At 41.1% G+C, this 21,847-nt stretch overlaps 1 protein-coding gene and 1 long non-coding RNA gene across 2 annotated transcripts in view; one reads left to right on the forward strand and one right to left on the reverse strand.

The window, feature by feature from the left end:
* Positions 1–5,886: 5,886 nt before the first annotated feature.
* Positions 5,887–10,403, reverse strand: LOC307196408. The gene is made up of 3 exons (XR_013831129.1): positions 9,926–10,403; positions 9,480–9,586; positions 5,887–6,362 (listed from the first exon to the last, which is right to left on the reverse strand). It is a non-coding gene; the product is annotated as an uncharacterized lncRNA (long non-coding RNA).
* A 785-nt stretch (positions 10,404–11,188) lies between these two features.
* The window catches only part of PPP3R1 (protein phosphatase 3 regulatory subunit B, alpha), an 81,282-nt gene continuing 70,623 nt past the window's right edge, over positions 11,189–21,847 (forward strand). The window contains exon 1 of the mRNA XM_079940608.1: positions 11,189–11,215. The gene's annotated coding sequence lies outside the window, so the exon portion shown is untranslated. The remainder of the gene's footprint in view (positions 11,216–21,847) is intronic.

Here is a 21,847-nt window from a genome sequence, read left to right on the forward strand (position 1 = left end):
CCTAATTACTGTATTTTAAAAGCCAACACTCTTCAAACACTGAGATATTTAAAGCAATGGGTTTACCATAGACAGAGGCTTAAGTTTTACTCCAGAATATCCAGTGGAAATGCAGTTATTAGAAGGTGGGCAAATGTGAAAACTACATATCTTAGCCTATTGAAACATTTGATGAGTAAATATTTTCATTTGGGAAACAAGGACTCTCAAGCTAGTGACTCATCCATCAGAGTCTTAGTATTTGCCTTGAGGGGTGGAAGCAATATTGCGGCTTTTGCCCATTTCCATTTTTGAGTTGGGAATGACTTAAGGCAGGGCTGGGGGAAACATGGCCCATGTCACTGGACACACCCTCCCACCGAAGAGCCCCAGCCCAGAAGCTGGAGCATCGAAGTCCCGGAGACACACTGGGTGAGTTCAACTGCTCACCATCATTCTTCTTGTGGCTAAGATGAGTTCGGCTAGTAGACTTCTAAAGCACATTAAGATTTATGGTTTGTACCTCTACTGTATTCTCCTTATTTTGTTTAAATGTGTGTGTGTGCGCATGTGTGTATGTTTCCCTTGAGGCTAAGAGGTAAGGTTGAATCAAGGGAGGTGGGGAGGGGATGGAGATGAAGTAAACAGGAAATCTTAACAGCTAATCTGCCACCTTAAGTGATCTCTCCTGGCATCTACTGTTCTACTTATGATTGGACTCAAGCCCAGTCTCTCTGGCTACTTCTCAGCATAGCTCTCCTCCTACTTCCAGATTCAAGTGCTCAGCTATATCAAGCTGCTGAGTTGTAACTTTGCCCCTCAGCCATCTGGAAGGCTATTTTTATACAAGTTGTAGCCATGTCTCTCTACTTCTAAGCATCGGGTGGCTACCCAGAAGCTTGAGGAACTAGGCCATCCTTCTAATTATTATGATGACTGAAACACTTTGGAACAGGTGGGAGAGTAGAAATGCCTTGAATTTCTATTTTGTGACACCTTGCTTATTGAGAAGTCACTTATCCAACCATCTAAGCCATCCAGATCCCAGTGGAGAACAGAAAACATGCCAAAAAGTAAAGATCTCTGTCACAGATGTCACCAAGTCCATCCACTAAAGGCTTGGGTCTTCACTCAAAGCCTCATGACTCGTATTTTAAAGACGGTTCTAACTTATAAGGTGATCTAGTGTCTGGCTCTTAGGAAATTGGATGCAGAATAATTAGAGGAAAGAAGGCAATTTGTAGAGACAGATATACTGAAAATAAATTTTTTTCACAGAGAGAGGACCAAGAAAAAATGTTGAAAGAAGATAAAATAAGTCAAAAACTATAATAGATAGGGACATAATCCTGAATTAAACCACAATAGTTTCTGTGGATATCAAATAAAAATTGATATACATCATCATGACTCTTATTTAGGAAGATTATCCATTATTTTCACAAATGTTTCATCATGACCCAGTGTTTAAGAGTTCAGATTCTGGAGCCAAGATGCCGCAATTCAAATCCTTATTAACTGTGTGACCTTAGACAAGTCACTTAATATCTCTGCGCTTACATTTTTTAAACTAATTAATTATTTTTGGCTGCGTTGGGTCTTCGTTGCTGCGTGCTGGCTTTCTCTAGCTGCGGGGAGAGGGGGCTACTCTTTGCTGCGGCGCGCGGGCTTCTCATTGCGGTGGCTTCTCTTGTGGTGGAGCACGGGCTCTAGGCGCACGGGCTTCACTAGTTGTGGCACGCGGGCTCTAGAGCGCAGGCTCAGTAGTTGTGGCGCACGGGCTTTGTTGCTCCGTGGCATGTGGGAATCTTCCCAGACCAGGGCTCGAACCCTTGTCCCCTGCGTTGTCGGGTGGATTCTTAACCACTGCACCACCAGGGAAGTTCTGTGTTTAAAGTTTTTCATTTGGAAAATGGAGATAATAAAAATATTTACTTTAAAGAGTGGTTGTGAGGATTAAATACGTTAATGTAGATAAAATTGTGACTGGCACATAACATTATTACTTGGTACATTTTATTTAAAAAGTCAGAGAGGACAAAATACATTTTTAAACAAAAGTATTAAAAATGCAAAGAGGAAAACTGAAGGTGTTTAAAAGAATATTCCATGCATGGGTGATGGTCAAAGCTTGTGCTCTGGTCTTATACAAAAAATGAAGAAGAAGAAGAAGATGATGAAGGAGAAGGAGGAAGAGGAAGATGAGGGGGAGGAGGGGAAGGAAGGAGAGGAGGAGGAGAAAGAGAAGGAAAAGAAGGAAAGAGGAGGGGGAGGGGGAAGAGAAGGAGAATGTATGTAGAGACAATATTTTTAATTATTTAAAAATAAATAGTTTGAAGTAATGTATTTTAAGGTATGTTAGGGAAAGACTTTCTCCACAAACAGGTTTCATACGCGCAGGCTCAGCAGCCATGGCTCACGGGCCCAGCCGCTCCGCGGCATGTGGGATCCTCCCAGACCGGGGCACGAACCCGTGTCCCCTGCATCGGCAGGCGGACTCTCAACCACTGCGCGCCACCAGGGCGTCTCTTTTACAAAGACCCAGTTCTTAATAATATGCAAACATCCGGACAGAATCAGAGAACTTAAAATCTGAGAAATGTCAAGAGTGATGTCATAAGTTCTATTTGTTATTTCTTCAAAATCTGATAAATGTCAAGAGTGATGTCAAAAGTTCTATTTGTTATTTCTTCTTTTTTTAAAAATAAATTTATTTATTTTTGGCTGTGTTAGGTCTTTGTTGCTGCACACCGGCTTTTTCTAGTTGCAGCGACGGGGGGCTACTCTTCATTGCGGTGCACGGGCTTCTCATTGCGGCGGTTCCTCTTGTGGAGCACGGGCTCTAGGTGCACGGGCTCAGTAGTTATGGCTCACCAGTTCTAGAGCACAGGCTCAGTGGTTGTGGCGCACGGGCTTAGTTGCTCCGCGGCATGTGGGATCTTCCTGGACCCGGGATCGAACCGTGTTCCCTGAATTGGCAAGCAGATTCTTAACCACTGCGCCACCAGGGAAGTCCCTATTTGTTATGTCTTTTAATCCTCCCAACAGCTCTGTGAGGTAGGCAACGCATGTCATATGTCCGTTTTACAGAAGAAAAATGTCTCAGATTTTGAAAAATAAGGCTCAAGTTTAAACAGCTGATTTTACAAGAAATGACTTTATTTGACCCTCAGTTTTCTCGTTTGTGAAATGGTGACAATACTATCCACTTCAGAGTGTGTTAGGATTAAATAATGTCACAAGCAAAACACCTTCCTTCTCTTCTCCTCATCACCCTCCTTCTGATGCATTTTATTTGAAATGACTTCATCCTGTGCCCACACTCCCGCCGTGTTTGTTTTTTTAACCGGTGGTTTTGCCTTCCTTTATTTGCAGTCTACTAGATCAATGCCTTCCCCTCCCCCAAAATTACTGTGAATCGATTAAGTCTATATAGATGACTCTAAATTATTGTCAATAAATAAAAGCATTCCATTTCTAGAAACTCTGTATTCAGTTAGAAACCTATAGCTCTCTGCACAGCAAATTACTTGAAGAGGACCTTGACTACTTGAAGTCATAGGAACTAGTGTTCGAGCACTAGATAAGACTAATTCTGTTTTTTTTTTTAGCAAGTATGGTATTTTATTCCCCATTTACTGACCAATGAAAAATATGACAATATTTTTGGCCTCACTCTTGTGCTGGAATAGTAATCCTGACAGGCACTCTAGCCTCTGCCCACAGTGGATTTCTGATTCTCCTTCAGGTATTCAGAGCTGGGACAGCCTCCTCGACACTGCACAGCCTGTACCCTCTGCTTGGAATGCCCTGCTCCATTTTCTTCCTAGCAGATGCCTTCAAGTGCCAACTTAAATGTCACATCAGCTATGAAGTCTTTCCTGACTCCTCTAAAGTGTCGAGTCAAGAATAATTTTGAAATCGTGTTTATTCAGATATTTTCTTTGATGACCCCGTTTCTGAAAAGCGTCACCAGCTTCCATCTAACTTCTGCCTTTCTGGAGTTCTCTGGATGGCTTCCACGTTTTCTGACTGACTCAGTGAGAATGAGCTGACTCAGTAAAAAAAGTGATGAGATTCTAGAAAGAGCTAGCTGGATGGCTGACTGGCTGGGAAAAAAAAAAAAAAAAGTCAAGGAGTTTGGAATATATTAGCCTTTAATGGGTTAGTCCTGCTCCCTTTAAAGGAGACTGAAAGAAGGCAGGTAGATGAGTAAGAAAAAGCATCTGAGTTTTCTCTCTGATGTTTCTTGAAGTGAATATGCCTTTTCATGTTAGTATTATTAATGATGACGGGGTTAAGGTGTGCGGTGCTTTGAAGGAGTCTATTTATGTCAGGGTCGTCATTTTGTGCTACCCATAAAATGTTTCCAGCCCTCCCCTGCCTAGGCACATGACAGGACTGCACTCTCATGACTGGGGTAGGGCCATGTGAGAGGAGCTCAGGCCAATGAGTTGTGAGCTGAAACGATGTATGTTGCTTCCAGGCTGAAACAGCCAACCGCCTGTGCAATACCCAGCAGAGCTCGCTTTCCCTTTGCCATGGCAACCGTCCGCTTTCAAGATGATCCATCATCCCGCATCCTGGAGTGAGAAGACATGAAGCAGAACCCTAGCCAAACTTTACTGGACCTAGAGCATAAGTGAGAAGTAAACTTTTCTCCCTAAACTTTTATTGTGAAAAATGTTGAAATAGGCAGAAAAATTGAAAGAAGTGTACAACCGAAATCCACAACCCATCACCTGGATTTTATAGTTAACATTTTGCTATCATTGCTTTATCACTTATCTATCCATCCATCCATTCCTCTAAGCTACATCAATCCCTCTTTTTGGAGGGGGGAAGAATGAGAAACTATTGTAAAACACTACTGAGATTTGGGGGGTGTGTATTATCACAACGTAATCCAGCCTTTTCTTCTCTACAGCATCTGAGTTGCCCCGGCCAGCTACTCTCTTTTTCTGCTGAGGACTCTATAGTGGAACTACTCCAAAAAGAAAAAGTGTTTTAAGTTGGTTTTAATTGTTTTAAGTTAGTTCTAAGAAATCATTTCCTGCCAGGGAAAGTTAAAAATCCTGGGATGAGTTAGGAGAAAGATTAAGCCATCTTTTTTCTCTTATGGGCTTAAAAATAAGATAAACGCTGACTGAGCTAGTTTGGATAGGATTCTGTTTAGAGGCGGGTTGGGGGGGATGGATTAAATGGGGAAAAGAAACGCAAAAAATCACATTCACTGTGCGCCTGGTTTGTGGCAGATGTTCTATGTATAGGATCTTGTGACATCCTTCAAACCACCCCATAATATACATAAGATTTTCATTGTTGACATGAGGATATTAAGCTCAGAGAGGTTAATATCACAGCTAGTGTGAGTGGAAGAGGCAGAATGAAAACCCAAATGATTCCAATACATTTATCCTCCACTAGAAGTCAAGGAGGTATGGGGATATATGTATATGTATAGCTGATTCACTTTGTTATACAGCAGAAACTAACACACCATTGTAAAGCAATTACACTCCAATAAAGATGTTAAAAAAAAAGAAGTCTACGAACCCTTGATCTCTGACAGCCCCAGAAGCTGACATTTCCCTCCCACTGAAAAGGCTGTCCACAGAGAGACATGGCCCATGAGCTAAGTAGCTCTTGCTTGTCTGAGTAGGAAGGGAGAGCTGAGCCAACTTCCTTGGGAAGACAACCTAAGAACCCATTTAGAACTTGGGATTGTGAGAATCTGTCCTCATCCTGTAGAAGTACCTCAGTCCTGAATGACCATTCCCTTCAAATATTGAACACAGGTTATCTTCTTTAACTTTGCTATGGAGCTTAACCTTTCCCTAGTGATCTTTATGAGATCTAAGGCCTTAAAATAAAACTTGGATACTCAAAGGGACAGCATGAGGGAGTTTCCTAGGGGATGGAATTGTTCTGTATCCTGGTAGTGGTGGTATTTGCATGAATCTATAAAGGTGTTAAAACTCATAGAAACGGACGCAACACACACATACACACACAGAGTTCATTTTACTGTATGTTTACTTTTTCAAAACCTGAAGACACTGATGCAGAAGGGCCTCTGAGACTAGAAATCAAGCTGTTGGGGTCAAACCATCTCCACAAAGCATCAGGGAATACAATTCCAGAGGGCAGACCACTGAACAGACTTCCAAGGGGTAGATGCCAGTGCAGTCCTCTCCTCTTTCCTTCATTTATATAAATCCTTCCGGAAAACTGACAAGTCAGATGTTCCTCATAAACAATCAGAGAAGAGTTCAGTGTTTTCCACAGACGGTCTGCTGATCCTCTGTGTGTCTTCATCAAGGCTGGAGTCATGAGGCTGAAGACCAGGCAGGCCAAGGAGGCCACGCCTGAGAAGGCAGGACCTAGCAAATGTGGGTCAGAGAAGAACCTAAATCAGAAACTGGGTTAATTCAACTGGGTTAACCTCAGTGGATCTGAGGAAATCAGAGTCTGTAGAGCTGAGAGGCGTTTACCAGAAGGAAAGTCACAGGAATGAGAAGTCAGGGCAAGTCTAGGCAGATCCACGTGGCCGAGGCTGGAGCGCCTGGACCCCGGAGAACTGGAGCTCTGCCCCCGGTGGACATTGGCTGCCTGAAAGTCCCACCTCTGTACAGGAGCCTAAGCTGTGTCCACCTCTGTCTCTGCAAGAGCCCTTTGCTTAGTGGTTTCGAGCCTTCACTTTGGCCAGATACATGTGGTTCTTGGCAGTCCCGCACCGTCTAGAGCCCGTGAATCTTTTCGGAGCTCATTTATCTCAGGAGGGAAATTGCCTGAGCAGACTTGAAGGCAGGGGTGGGAGCCACCTGCTGAAGACACCAGGGAGCATTTGGCAGGGTGGGTGGGGAAAGGAGATGGAACAGAGGAGAGGGGGCTGGGAGCTATCCCACTCTTTCCCTCCCTCCTGCATCTGGTGCCCCAGGAGCTGCTCTGAGCAATGCCTCTCGAATGCGTTGGCGTGAACTTGTACTTGTTCCTCCCTCAGGGAATGAGAGAAGACAGGCTGAAAGCTGCTAAAATGCTTGGAGAACATCCAGGGAGAGGCTTGTCAGAAATGCAATATATTAATGATTAAGCCAGCTTGGGCCTGGCTAAATAGTGACTCTTGGAACAAAACAAACAGATGGGAGTTGACGACAATTGGTCTGAAAAAGAAAGAGTCCAGGCCTTGTATACATAGAGCCTGGTGCATCGTGAGAGTCTTCACGGAGTTCACTGCACCGTGGTCTCTTCAGCTTAGGCTAGTATCCATTTATTCTCAGGAGCGCCAACAACCACTACATCAAGGCATCCCTTATGGGCATAAGCACATTCTCCAGTGTCTGCCAGCTCCAGGAACAAAGGTTCTTTTCTTTTTTTTTTTTCAGATTATTTGCTTTGCATTAATAATCTGCAAGGGCCTCTCACAGGCCATCGGAGTGATCTCAGATGCTTGTTAAAATGTAGATTCCTGAGCTCTACATTTTCACACCTGACAAATTAGGTGGACTCTCTGAGAGTAATTCCAAAGCATCTGCATGGTGGTTACCAAGGGGGAGGGGGTTGAGGGAGGGATAGAGTAGGAGATTGGGGTTAGCAGATGTAAGATATTATGTATGCAATGGATAAACAGCAAGGTCCTAGCACAGAGAACTATATTCATATCCTATGATAAACAATAAAGGAAAAGAATATTTAAAAAAAGAATGTGTATATATATATATATATGTAACCGAATCACTTTGCTGTACAGCAGAAATTAACCCAACATTGTAAATCAGCTATACTTCAATAAGAAAAAAAAGCATCTGCATTTTAACAAGCACCGTCATGATCCTTACCACAGTAAAGTTTAGAAACCACTGCCCTAAGGTCTATTGACTGTAGTCCTTCTCTTTAATGTTCATTTACTTGTTCAATAAACATTCGTGTGCCATCTACTCTGTGGGACAGGAAATGGTGAGGGTACTACGATAAATATTCCAGTTGCTCATCGCCAAATAGTTATAATTAAATGTGGTAAACGCTCGGCTAGAAGGGGATACAAAATACATGAAAGGATAGAGGAGGAGCCTGCAGGAGATGAAGGTGGCTTCGTAGATGGTATTGGAGCTGCATCTTGACAAATGATTCTCTTCAGGAGGATGAGAGAAAGCACATCTGGGGCATAGAAGGGGTGTGACAGGGTATCGCAGGTGAAGGCATATGGTCCGCTCCAGAAGAAGGGATTCTGGAGCACAGGGGATGGTGGAGGAGGAAGGAGGCAGAGCCTTGACCATGGGGAGCTTTGCACAGAGGCTGAGCAGCTTTGGCTTTGCCCGATAGAAAATGGAAGCTGCAGGAGTATTTGAAGCACAAAGTGACCAGATGCTGTGTGTGGTATAGAGTGATCTCCCTGTTTGGAGCAGGGAGAGGAGAAGAGAAGCATCTGCCACGGTGAGGGGTGAGGAGGCCAAACCCAGACAACTGCACGTGGGGGCAGAGAGGTCTCTGAGGAGAATACGGAGAGAGCTCAGGCCACGGGATGGAGAGGTAGAGCGGCTGGAGCTCAGGACAGGGAACGAGGCTGGTACACATCCAGCAGGGGACGTGATAAGGGCCATTCTGAGTCAAGAAGCTCATCCAAGGGAAGGTACTTTCAATGCTCACATACCTCCTCCAGCTCAGAATTTGAAAGCCAACCTGACATTGGAGCTTGTGAGCATATTGTCATGTCTGGGCCCTTTGGTGATAGCTTCTGCTGTGCTAGGGAATAGGTTTAAAGATATCTGGTAAGTCAGACAACAAGGTCCCACTGTATAGCACAGGGAACTATAGTCAATATCCTGAGATAAGCCATAATGGAAAAGACTATGAAGAAGAATGTACATATATATGTACAACGGAGTCACTTTGCTGTACAGCAGAATTTAACACAACATTGTAAATCAACTATACTTCAATTAAAAAAGATATCTGGGAAGTGGAAAAAATCACCCCATAATATTTAGTTTGATTCCATTTCTTTTTTTTTTTTTTTTGCGGTACGCGGGCCCCTCACCGCTGTGGCCTCTCCCACTGCGGAGCACAGGCTCCGGACGCGCAGGCTCAGCGGCCATGGCTCACGGGCCCAGCCGCTCCGCGGCATGTGGGATTTTCGCGGACAGGGGCACGAACCCGTGTCCCCTGCATCGGCAGGCAGACTCCCAACCACTGCGCCACCAGGGAAGCCCCTCCATTTCTGTTTTTAAAAACTAAGTGCAGGGAGACAGATTGGGAAAGAGACAGAGAGAAGGAGAAAGAGAGAGAGACAGAGAGAGAGGTCGGGATTTGAGGAAATACATAGCAAAGGCAGGTTACTATTAAGAATAATAAGGAAGAGCAGTGGGGTTGGGAGAGGGAACAGAAGAACCCTTGACAATTTACTCTAAATTCTCGCGCGTTTTTAAACTGGTCTTAACAATGAGTTCTACTGATGTATGCTTTTTGTAAGTTTTTACAGCAATTTTTAAAAAGATACTTACACATATTCCTGGCTGCCACTAGGTGGTACCGGCGGCAGGACAGACTGGACGACCTTGAAGCTTCTTGGGCTCCTCCATGACACCTGAATGTGGGTCTAACTTCCTAACTTCAAAGAGTGAAACAAATTAATGCACCAACTATTAGAGCTCAGGGCTCCAAGCCGCAGACTTCCCTCTTATTCCTCTTTAGATGGGAGAAGAGGATTTTCTATTTAATTGGTATAAAAATATATTCAAGTAAAAAAAAAGTTCTTTCCGTATCAATCTAAGTTGTACAGTTTGGTTCACATATATTCAGTTCATCTCAAGATCTCCACCTTACAATGATATTCCAAAGTCAAATCTTAATCAGATGCATAAAAATAATCGAACTCTTCTCTGTGATGCAACCTCATCACCCGAGGTTCCCTAATTCCAGGACCAGGCCTTTCTTTCCATCCACTTACCCTTAATTCTCTTGGGCAGTCACATCTTCCATCACCTCAGTTGATGTGGGCAGAAGACAGAAATGTTACACTTATCTTCTTTCTCCATCCCACGATAATGCAGCATTTGTGATTTCAACAGGGCTCTTCAGCAGGGCTTATCTCCTCTCCTATCCTGGACTGGTCTAAACTAGCTAATGTTTTGTTCTTTCTTCTAAAGCAATATTTCATTCCAAAATCACGTGCCTAAGATTCCCAATCCCCAAGATAGCATAGCCTAGCAGGAAGCAGTGAAAATACGTGCTCTCTTCAGGACACCAATGTGGCCAGCCTGGCACACAGAAGCTACTCAGTCCCCATGGGTGGAATGCCAAGAGGTGTCTGCAGTGGCTCTCGCTTGGCTAAGGCACGCTTCTCATCGTAATCCCCACTGCACCTGGCATGAGTTTTCACCTTTTTATCCCCAACTCCCACCCCATCCTTTCCGCAGGGGCATTGTGCTGAGTTGCTCTCTGGATAAAACCCAAGAAGGGCACCAAGGTTACAGAGCTGTATTTGACACTCCCTGTGTGGCCAGTTGAGCCACAGATAAACACCAGAGGGGAGGGTCAGGAACATTCCATGCAAAGGACACTAGATATTAAATGAGTATTAGCCACTATCCATCATTAATAATAGCAAAGACTACTGTTCATTCGAGTTCTTGCTATTTGCCAAACCCTGTGCTAAGTATTTCATACATTTCATCTTATTTGATTTCCTCAACCACCCTGTGGTTGAGCATCATTGCTCCATTTTACAGATATGGGAACAGAGACTTGGAAACTTTCAAGTGACAGGCTCAGGTTTATCTATTTTCAAAGCTTGTCTTCTTAATCCTTATCCTGTTCTGAAGCTAGTGAAGGGCTCTGATTGTTCAGAGATCTGTTTACACCCCATTTGAGAGACTACTGAGAAGCCCAAGTCTTCCTCCTCCCGACCCTGTAGTTTATTATCCTCTCCAAGGGGAGAGAAAATGTCAAGGCGAGAAAGTGAATGCAAACATCCACATGCTTTGTACTAATATTTAGACTTCATCATACACTTTTTTCTTTTTTTTTGCGGTACGCGGGCCTCTCACTGTTGTGGCCTCTCCCGTTGCGGAGCACAGGCTCCGGATGCGCAGGCTCAGTAGCCATGGCTCACGGGCCCAGCCGCTCCGCGGCGTGTGGGATCTTCCCGGACCGGGACACGAACCCGTGTCCCCTGCATCGGCAGGCGGACTCTCAACCACTGCGCCACCAGGGAAGCCCCGTCATACACTTTTTAAAGGTAAGAACTATGCTTTTCCGTGACTTCTTGTCTCCCCTCAGCACCTCCCAATATGCTCCACCCACAACGGTTTTTTAATACTGTATTGCCTCAGTGACTGGCTGGCCTCTTGTTCACATCTGGGGTCAAGAAGGTTAGTGATAGGATATACCCAAGGTTTGTGATTTTCTGTGGCTCAAGATTATTTTTCCCATCTGTTTTCCCTTACCATGAATCCTTGAAAATGAAATGTCATTTGGTTTCCAAATTGAAATATTTCATCTAATCAGATGAGTCTAATTTCATTATTTTAAGAAAACCTTTTCAAGTGTGGTTGGTTGAAAGGAGTAAACAAGAATAAATCTACCACTACCTTCTCTTTCCTAGGAACTTGGAGCTTGTTTTCATGATATAATTAGGCAGGGACTTCTGTGACTCAATTTAAAAGCCTGAAGTATAATCACCTTTCTTTCTTTTTTTTTTTTTTTTTTTTTTGTTTCAAAACAGTTTTCTTCTCTGCTACCCCCGGGTGAACCTGGCTCTGCTTTTCCAAATTCAGTGATGCCAGGTCAGCAGGGAGCAAATGTGAGACTGTACAATTCCCATCAGCTATTAGCTGGGGACATCTTTCTGTCCCTAAGGTCTAAGTTAGTTCTAAAGGACAGGTTTTCTTTTCAACAAACATGGTTATCCCTATTAATGGTAATGGGTGTTTCACGTGAATGGGCAGAAGACTCCGTACCCCTAAGTTTTTCCCAAGCATGAATTACGTGAGTCCAAATTAAACACAGTTTGAATCTTTGGCTCCGTCCTCCTTTGTGTTCAGATAAACATTGATACTCGAATAAGATTCTAAGTAATGAAATGCCAATACATGTGGCTTCTGCATCTGTCATCTAAAGGATGTGCCTTTAAAAATGGATTCCTTTCTTCTCTGTTTAATTCTTGGCCTGGTAAACCACTATAACCCTGCGAGGGAGGCAAGGAGACATTTCTGAACAGTTTTTTTCTGCTCCAACATCAAAAAGCTTGTGCCAGTGAGTGAGATATACCCAGTACTGCATTAACATCCTATTCTGAAATGCTTGTACCCTAGGCTACCTCCATTGATTTGATCAGTATCAGATACCCTGACGTCATGAAGTGAAAAAGAGGCATGAAAAAAAAAGCGACTGAAATATGAATAACAAACTGTTCAAGAGGAGACAGCCAGTTCTAGAGGACTGGCTCCACTCACTTAGAGGTGTGTACCAACGCCAAATAAGACGAAATAAGAGGCAGCCTTGTTTGTGTAGTAGTTAATAGGCCCCAGAGGGGAAAGGGACAGCTCAATGAAACAATCTTGCCTAATTTTTTCTTAGGTTCTTTACTCTATTTCATGTAACTCATGATTTCGAAAGGTCTCTAAAATATGACGGTTGTAAGAACATCAGTCGGCCAAGGCTCTTGAAATGTATGTTAACAGCTTTGATCTCATTGTCTATGAAGCTATCTATCGAAGCAATGGCATTTCACATGTATTTAAACTCAGTAACTTCTACAAAGGAAGGCCTTTACTGGCATTTATAAACTCTTCACCGGAAAAAAAATGGGAAATAATATGATTAATAGTGAGCTGAAGACTTTCATTTCTTCTGAAATTATTTTTAAGGATATAAACAACTCACCCCCTTCTTTGCTGGTATTAACCTACAAAACACAAAAAGTCAAATTGTGGTTATTTTTTCGTGACGGTTGACCTCAATTCCTGGCTCAGGAGACAATATAAAGCAGTTCAACTGGTTTTGTCTTGTTTGAGAAACTAAAATTAAAATCTCAGGCGTTATTTATTTTAATCGACAAACAGGAAGGAAAGTGGTCTGTGAGAAAAAGTCATAAAGACAATTTCCCAAATGTGTGGATCTTTTTAACTTAGTACCAATCTAAAAAAAAAAAAAGGTGCTTTTTAAAAATATTTTTAATGTGGGTTTTTTATGGCTCTCTCTAGTTGCAACTGGACACTTTAGGTTTTATTCTCATCTTTCAGCTACTGGCATGTCATAATCTACTCTAGGGAATGACTGCCTAAATTACTATATCCATAAATATTCTAGTGGAAAACATTTGCAAGGCTTATTTTCAGAAGTATGCTGCAGTACCTCGACGCTGAATCCTAGCTCATAAGACCAAATTCAATAAATGAGGAGAAAAAAAAAAAAAGACCAAATTCAATTCTATTTTTCTGTATTATAGTCAACAATTTCCAGGTGTTACTTTGAACACGGCAACTCCAAAAGTATAACAGAAAAGAGTTATATGGATGCTACATAAACCAATATTGTAGTTTATTATGGAAAAAAACCTACCCAGTGATGGTGATTTCCATCTTTCATACTACCCAATACTGATGATCAAGGACCCTCTGTTATTTACTCTTGGCTAGGATAAGTGATTTTTTGGAAAACAAAATTTGGACAATGTATGTTTTTCTGACTCTTGACACATTCAATCTCTTTCTGTTTTTTAAAAGTTATACATCAGACTCCTGTTGTCAAAGTTTGATCTTTTGAAGAAGAAATCACACGAGGTGTTTATTTATCAAAGTTAACTGAGTTGAAGTCATAATGGCTAATTCTGGCTCTTTCTTCTAATCACAACTTACTTGGTTAAACCAGTAAATGTGCTTTATTAACTGAATATTTGAATAAGTAGCTGTGTATACACTGTGTTATCAATTATAAAACTTTCTATACTAGTCACTGGTCGATCTATAACTGGGAGGGGTATCTGTGTTTCAACCAGTAAGTCTTTACTGAGTGCCCTTTAAACACTCAGAAGAGGAGATTGTAAAATAATCTGTGGGTTACCTTACAAGTTACAATGTTGAGACAAATATCTAAAAGTAAAACCACAATAAACATGTAAATCACTTATCTGCTTAGGGAGAAAATCTTTTATTTTCTTTGTTGCTTTTGATTTTTATTGTTTTTATTAAATTCCATTTTTAATCCATTTATAGGAACAATCTGAAATTTACTAAATAAATTTAGATCTCAAAGTTGGAAGGGTTAGTACTACCAACACATGATTTGTGATTGCAGGTCCTGGAAACAAATAGCTAACATTTTTGAGAGTCTCAGGAGGACACATAAACCACTTTCCCTCAACTATATCAATCTGAAGAGAAGCAGAAATGTTTTTATACATAAGGAACGAGTCTCTTCTTAAGTTGGAAACACACAGGGCTCTGATTCCAACCTTCTCTGATTCCCTTTTCTGGCTGGGCAACTTCTTCCTCATATCCCCAGGGTAAGGTGCTTGGCCTCATGGAATCTTCGTTTCCTTGCCTGTTAAAAGGGGAGGAGGGGTAATAAAGCTGTTACCACAGGGTGTTGGTAAAAACTAATTAATATTTATAACGTGCTCCATTAACGTCCTCAGATAATTCATAACTCAGAATTACATGGCACTTGATCACTGCTTAAAGTTTTTCAAACCGTCCTTGGTTTTTCGATTCAGGCAAAAAAATATAACAAATCCTTATACTTCAAACAGTAGGGTTAAGCGTAGGAACACTTGTCTTTCCTAGGAACAATTATTTTCCTGAGGTGAAAATATTAGCATGTTACAAAAGCTTATTTCCTCGGCTTTAGACTATGAATAGAGTAGCTTTCATTTATAGTTGATAAAAGCCAAAGGAAGAAGGGTTTTTTTTCTTTATAAAACCCATTTTAATAGCTTATTCTGCCATCTTTGGGGATGTTTTCAACTACTCACTATTGAAAGGGAATTGGTTCATCTATTTTACAGTGATTTAAGTCTAGCATTTAAAGGACATCCAAGGGGTCGTTTCGTTGATGTCTCCTGCCTGCAGTAATGGTATTGAGCACTTACTCTGCAAAGCCACATTCTCGTATTAGAGATGAGGAAACCGAGGCTCGGTGAGCTTAAATAACAGAGCAGAGATTGAAACCCGCACAACTGGACAGTCCACGCTCTTTTCACCACCTGAAACAGCCACTTCCAAGAAGTTATACCAAAAGTTCCCCTGCTCTGTACAGACATGCGTTTCTTCTCTGTCCCCATCTTCTCTCAGAACTTAAAAATTAAACTAAGATATTCTAACAGAACTTCAATCCCATCCCCAGAGAGCCCAAGAGCACCTCCAAATCATGTGGTAAAACTTATTTTGAAGGATAGACAGTTTATGACTTTAAAAAAGACACTTTGGGGCTTCCCTGGTGGCACAGTAGTTGAGAGTCCACCTGCCGATGCAGGGGACACGGGTTCATGCCCCGGTCCGGGAAGATCCCACATGCCGCGGAGCGGCTGGGCCCGTAAGCCATGGCCGCTGAGCCTGCGCGTCCGGAGCCTGTGGTCCTCAACGGGAGAGGCCACAACAGTGAGAGGCCCGCGTACCGCCAAAAAAAATTTAAAAAGACACTTTTATAAATTTTTATTGAAGGAAAAATAAAAGCTACCTATATCCTTTCTTGAGAATTGACTTAGCCCACTCAGTCTTAGTAATTTCTGATACCGAATCAAAATGCATGTTATATTATCAAAGTCTTTAAACTTTGTATTGAAGTATAATACACATATAGAAATAAAGTATACTTAATTTTTGAGATGTCTAAAATCCATCCCATCTTCATCTTGTGAAGACAAGATGCCATTTCACATCTCAGAAAAATGTATATAAGGAATAATGAGCTCTAATGATGTATAAATTAGCTCATATACCTAAGAGTGCTTTGAAAGGTTAAGCTCATTATTTATATTAAAGCATTATTGGTAAAGCATTATTATAATTGTGATTATCACTTACATGATAATAATATATTTTCTTATGTCTTTGGACAGCAGGCAAGACAAGATAAAGATAATTAAACAGTTGTAGGCACACTATCACTATCTTTAAACAGTGATTAACAACCTATACAATGTATAAATATGCACAAAATTTACCTCCACGTAAATGGAATAAATCATCTTCATTGCCTATTATTGGAATGATATGGTCTTAAAGTGCAGAAGTACCTAAGAATTTGAATAGCAATTGAGAGAAGTCAGTCTTAAGTAGATATTCATCTTTGTCCTTTCATTTTGACTCATATTCCTGTTTAATATTCACTCACAATTAAATGGGTGGAGAGCCTTTATCAAACTCACATCACTGTTGTAGGCTGGTAAATATCAGACCCCCAATTATGGAGACTCAGTGATGCTCCTGGACTGGGAACACATATTTATTGAAATATTACCCATAAGCAGAGGTCTTTTATTATAGTTGGTTGCACTCCTCTTTTCTCTAGACAATGAATCAACTCAACCCTACCTTTAACTTAGGTAGAAGGACATAGGCCACCAAATATCCTGCCCTATGCCAAGACTCAAATTAAATGAAAACAAAGTAGCCATTCCCCATATACTACCTTGAAAGGTTGGCTTGGACTTAATCCCTATTCTCAGTGTCTATTGTGGCAGGTACAACAGCTAAGCGGCCCTCTGGGTACCATGTCTCAGCTGTGCAGCTCCCTTCTGGTCATGGGGCTCTGGCACCATTAGCAGAAAACACCCCGAGGAGATCCTCTGAGGGCCTGAATTCATCTTTTGTCTGCCTGGTGAAAAACATAATTCTTCTCCAACAATTCCCTTAGGGTTTTCCCCAGGGAGTAACATATAACACTAAACCAACTTAATTTGAAGGACAAGTTAGCTAGATGAGAAAAAAAACAATGTTCCATAAACTTACTGACTGAAACCTCAGTAGTTTGAATTTAACCTGCTATTAGAAGTTGATTAATTATACTCATAGCACTGAATCCTGGCTGTAAGATTTCAGGGAAAAAATCATATTTTTAAAGAGTATTAAATATAAATGCAGGTATTTAAAAGATCATAAAAACTTTTTTATTTAAGAGCTTTGTTGGGAGTAACTTATTTATGAAATTTATAGTCCAATATAATGACTTATTTAAATCATTTGATTTTCTAACTTCTCTTTAGAGTTGAAATTTTTACACTGTTTCAGTTCCCCCCCAAATTTATTTATATAGAAATAAGTTTGGGACTTCCCTGGTGGTGCAGTGGTTAAGAATCCGCCTGCCAACTCAGGGGACACGGGTTCGAGCCCTGGTCTGGGAAGATCCCACATGCCGCAGAGCAACTAAGCCGGCGCGCCACAATTACTGAGCCTGTGCTCTAGAGCCTGCGAGCCACAACTACTGAGCCCACGCACCACAACTACTGAAGCCCACGCGCCTAAAGCCCGTGCTCCGCAACAAGAGAGAAACCACAGCAAGGAGAAGCCCGCGCACCGCAACAAAGCAACAAAGAGTAGCCCCCGCTCACAGCAATGAGAGAAAGCCCGCGCGCAGCAACGAAGACCCAGTGCAGCCAAAAATAAATAAATAAAAGAAAAAGAAATAGGTTTAAAGGTCTTCATTTTGTAAACATTATATGGTCGCAGAATTTAAAAAATAAAACAAATAACCAATTTAAAAAAGAAGTTACGGGGTGAGGGTTGGAGAGGAATTAGAATTAATCCATTGGTCATATAATACGTCCTCCTGCTAAATCAGACAGAGGAATTCTGGGTCAGTGGATAAAAAACTATTCCAATTTCCCTTATAAATGCTTGCTATCACTTTAACAAATCCCGTGGTGGGAAAGTGCTTTCAAGTATCCAAAATCAATGATCAAGAATGAGGGGTCATTATCTGCATAGAAACACTGTATTTTTGGTACAATTAACTCAAAAATGAAATTCATAAAGAAACTAAAAATAAGTAAACAAAGTCTTTATGAATCTATTTCAGAGACAAGTCTTTTGACTAATTCAGAAAGTATTGGCCTTCCAACACTCACTTGATTTCCTTAACTCATCTAGTTACATAACTGATTCTAAGACTTGTAAACAAACAGCCCCATTGCTTGACAATTCTGGATCTGTGGGTTTGTACTGCTGTTTCCCTGTGGAGGTTGAGAGCTGTGTAATGATTTATTCTTTCCCCGCCCCTGCTTTCTTTTCCTATTTTGCTCCTTTTTTTTTTTTTTTTGTCAAAGTAGGTTTAAAAAAAAAATCCAGGGGAACTAAGTAAGTGTGAAAACAAACCCTGGTGCTACAGGATTGAGGCCACCAATTTAAACACCCTAGGTGCAAGGAATGCAAAATGTGAGGGTCTCATACTCAGATGAGCTCCCCAGAAGGAGACTACTAATATGTAGTAATTTTCAGCATCCCCTGGACTCCAAATCATATGCTTTTGTATAAGGCAGCTTAAATCCCCTGATTTCCCACGCATGAAGCTCTTACAGCTTCAAAGAGATCTCTGCATGCAAAAGGCACATGGGGGTGTAGTTCAGGAGGAGAATGGGGCTAGTAGGCAGAACGTGGGTGAATTAACATTCAGGTCTATGCTTTAATTCCAGTGCTACCTTCCAGTGGTGTACCCCAGTTATAACACTGACTGCTGGCAAATTAGAAGTTTTCTATTTCGGTAATTAGACCTAATCAATTACCTGGAATTAAAACACACCTAATTCCACCACAGAGAAGTTAGATTCCAGATTGGTTCTTAGGTTGTGGATTCGATTTATTTTTGATGGCATCGATTAAGAACAATTTGTACTATGGCGTGTGTGCCATGCACACACTGTGTCGCTGATGGAATCTTCAGGAAACATTTTCATTGCGTAATAATTGAATACAGATAAAATAAATACAGAATAAATTAAGTATTTTGAGTTTTTAAAACTCTAGAAATTTATGCGGGCTTAAGTGAAGGAAGACAACAGAGCCTTTAAATACCTTAAGTGATTACATGAAATTTTAACTAATTCTCCTTTTGTGTGTGTGCTTTTTTAGGAGACCTTTATTTATAAAGATTTTCAAACTGTTTTCTCTCCCATTTATCACCTACTCTTCTAGTAGTATGGGCATTGTAAATTATTTCTACGCCAAAGATTCTCTTGGAATATTAGAGTCTAATCTACTAGTAGACTTCCTTCTTTAAAAAAGCTCCAGGGGACTTCCCTGGTGGTGCAGTGGTTAAGAATCCGCCCACCAGTTCAGGGGGCCCAGCTTCGATCCCTAGTCATGGAACTAGATCCCACACGCCACAGCTAAGAATTGGTGCAGCCAAATAAATAAATATTTTTTAAAAAAATTATTTTGTCATGGGAACTTTTTTCTATCAGTATATTCCCTAGCTTTCGTTTTTAAATTTATTTTCAGGTGTATATCCTGAATAAGAATGCCCGATTCTCTCTGACTTTGATCCATGTGATCCTGGTTGAAATGAAAGTGGCAGGTCCCAGTTTTGCAGCCACTAAAATGAGATTCTGAAGTGAAATAGTTACTGAGCCCAGGAAATAAAGAGGAGCCTCTTTGTTCTCTCCGAGGCTGCAGTTGGAGTTTGCTGGGTTTTGTTCTGGCAGGTTCACAAGGTCTGTTAGAAACAATGGAAGCATAGACCTTTAGAGCTGGAAGGAATGAGGCTTAGTCCTCATTTATTCTAAATCCTTCATGTTAGGGATGTGAAAATGCATCCCAGGTAGGGATTGTGATCTTGAGAGGCATGTTTTCTATTTTTATTTTTCTAAAGCCATTTTTAAAATTGCGGTTCATTTCAACAATATTTATACCCTACTAACACACAGGGACCCCCAAATTTGTTGTGATTACTCCATCCACATGGTGGAGGAATTGGAGGGAAGGACTATTTTGCTCCCCTGAAAAAAGCGAGCAAATGCAGAGCAAAACTCTGGACAAAACTTAAGGACCTGGATCTGATTCACCAACTTCCATATTAATAAAATACACTCTCTGATGTACTTTATATAATCACAAACTCCAAACATGAAATATAAAAATAAAACAGTATTATGGAGGGCTACGTGTTCAAGCAAGGAAACCATAGCTGGGTTTAAAATGAAAAAAAGATAGTTTAAAAATTCACTTTCTTCATATATCTGCTTCCTGTGTATCTTGGAAACACATTTATTTACTGTATAAACAAAGTTGTGATTTTTTTAAAGTTTACTGTTACATATGATTATCTACTAGGTAGAAACACTAGTTGAGAAGACAGAGGAGAAGATTCTATTTCTGCTATTTCTACATAATACCCCATTCCAAATAAGAAAAAAATTCCAAATGAGAAAAAGTTGGTGAGTCTGTGGTCATGAATGTTCCCAAATGTATCCATGATTTGGCTGTTTTTACAAAGTCAGAGAAGTTGGACCATTGTCTTTTCCCTCATCTCAACTTCTGGGCTTGCTATCTGACAGACTAAAGGCTCAAGTCATTGGTAGCTTTAGTATGGCCTTCTGGGATGATTCTTTATGGAGGGAATTGACCTTTGTTTAAATATGCTTCTTAGGCTTAGGGTTGGGGCCCTGGAACCATTGTTACCAGAGCTCTCCAAAGCCTAGTGTGTTACATGAACAAAAGAGTTACAAGACAGAGTGACCTTATTTTATTTGATTATTAGTTTTTAACTTTTTTATTGGGGTATAGTTGATTTACAATGTTGTGCTAGTTTCTGCTGTACAGCAAAGTGATTCAGTTATACATCTACATATATCCACTCTTTTTAGATTCTTTTCCCATATAGGTCATTACAGGTATTGAGTAGAGTTCCCTGTGTTATATAGTAGGTCCTTATTAGTTATCTGTTTTATATAAAGTAGTGTGTAAATATAAATCCCAATCTCCCAATTTATCCCTCCCCTCCTTTCCCCCCTGGTAACCATAACTTTGCTTTCTATATCTGTGACTCTATTTCTGTTTTGTAAATAAGTTCATTTGTACCATTTTTTAGATTCCACATATAAGTGATATCATAGGATATGTTTTTCTCTGTCTGAATAACTTCACTTAGTATGATAATCTCTAGGTCCATCCATGTTGCTGCAAATGGCATTATTTCATTCTTTTTATGGCTGACCATTGTGTGTGTGTGTGTGTGTGTGTGTGTGTGTGTGTGTGTGTGTGTATACACCGCATCTTCTTTATCAATTCATTTGTCAATGGACATTTAGGTTACTTCCATGTCTTGGCTATTGTAAACACTCCTGCAATGAACATTGCGGTGCATGTATCCTTTCAGATTACGGTTTTCTCGGATATATGCCCAGGAGTGGGATTGCTGGATCATATGGTATTTCTATATTTAGTTTTTTAAGGAACCTCTGTACTGTTCTCCATAGTGGCTGTACCAATTTACATTCACACCAACAGTGCAAGAGGGTTCCCTTTTCTCCACACCCTCTCCAGCATTTAGATCCTATTTTATTTTATTTTTTTGATAAATTTATTTATTTATTTATCTATTTATGGCTGCGTTGGGTCTTTGTTGCTGCGCGTAGGCTTTCTTTAGTTGCGGTGAGCGGGGGCTGCTCTTCGTTGCGGTGCACGGGCTTCTCATAGCGGTGGCTTCTCTTGTTGTGAAGCACAGGCTCTAGGGTTGCGGGCTTCAGTAGTTGTGGATCGTGGGCTCGGTAGCTATGGCTCACGAGCTCTAGAGCACAGGCTCCGTAGTTGTGGCGCACGGGCTTAGTTGCTCCGCGGCATGTGGGATCTTCCCGGACCAGGGATCAAACCCGTGTCCCCTGCATTGGCAGGTGGATTCTTAACCGCTGTGCCACTAGGGAAGCCTAGTTATTATT

Source organism: Stenella coeruleoalba, assembly GCF_951394435.1.
Source record: "Stenella coeruleoalba genome assembly, chromosome: 13".
Lineage (NCBI taxonomy): Eukaryota > Metazoa > Chordata > Mammalia > Artiodactyla > Delphinidae > Stenella > Stenella coeruleoalba.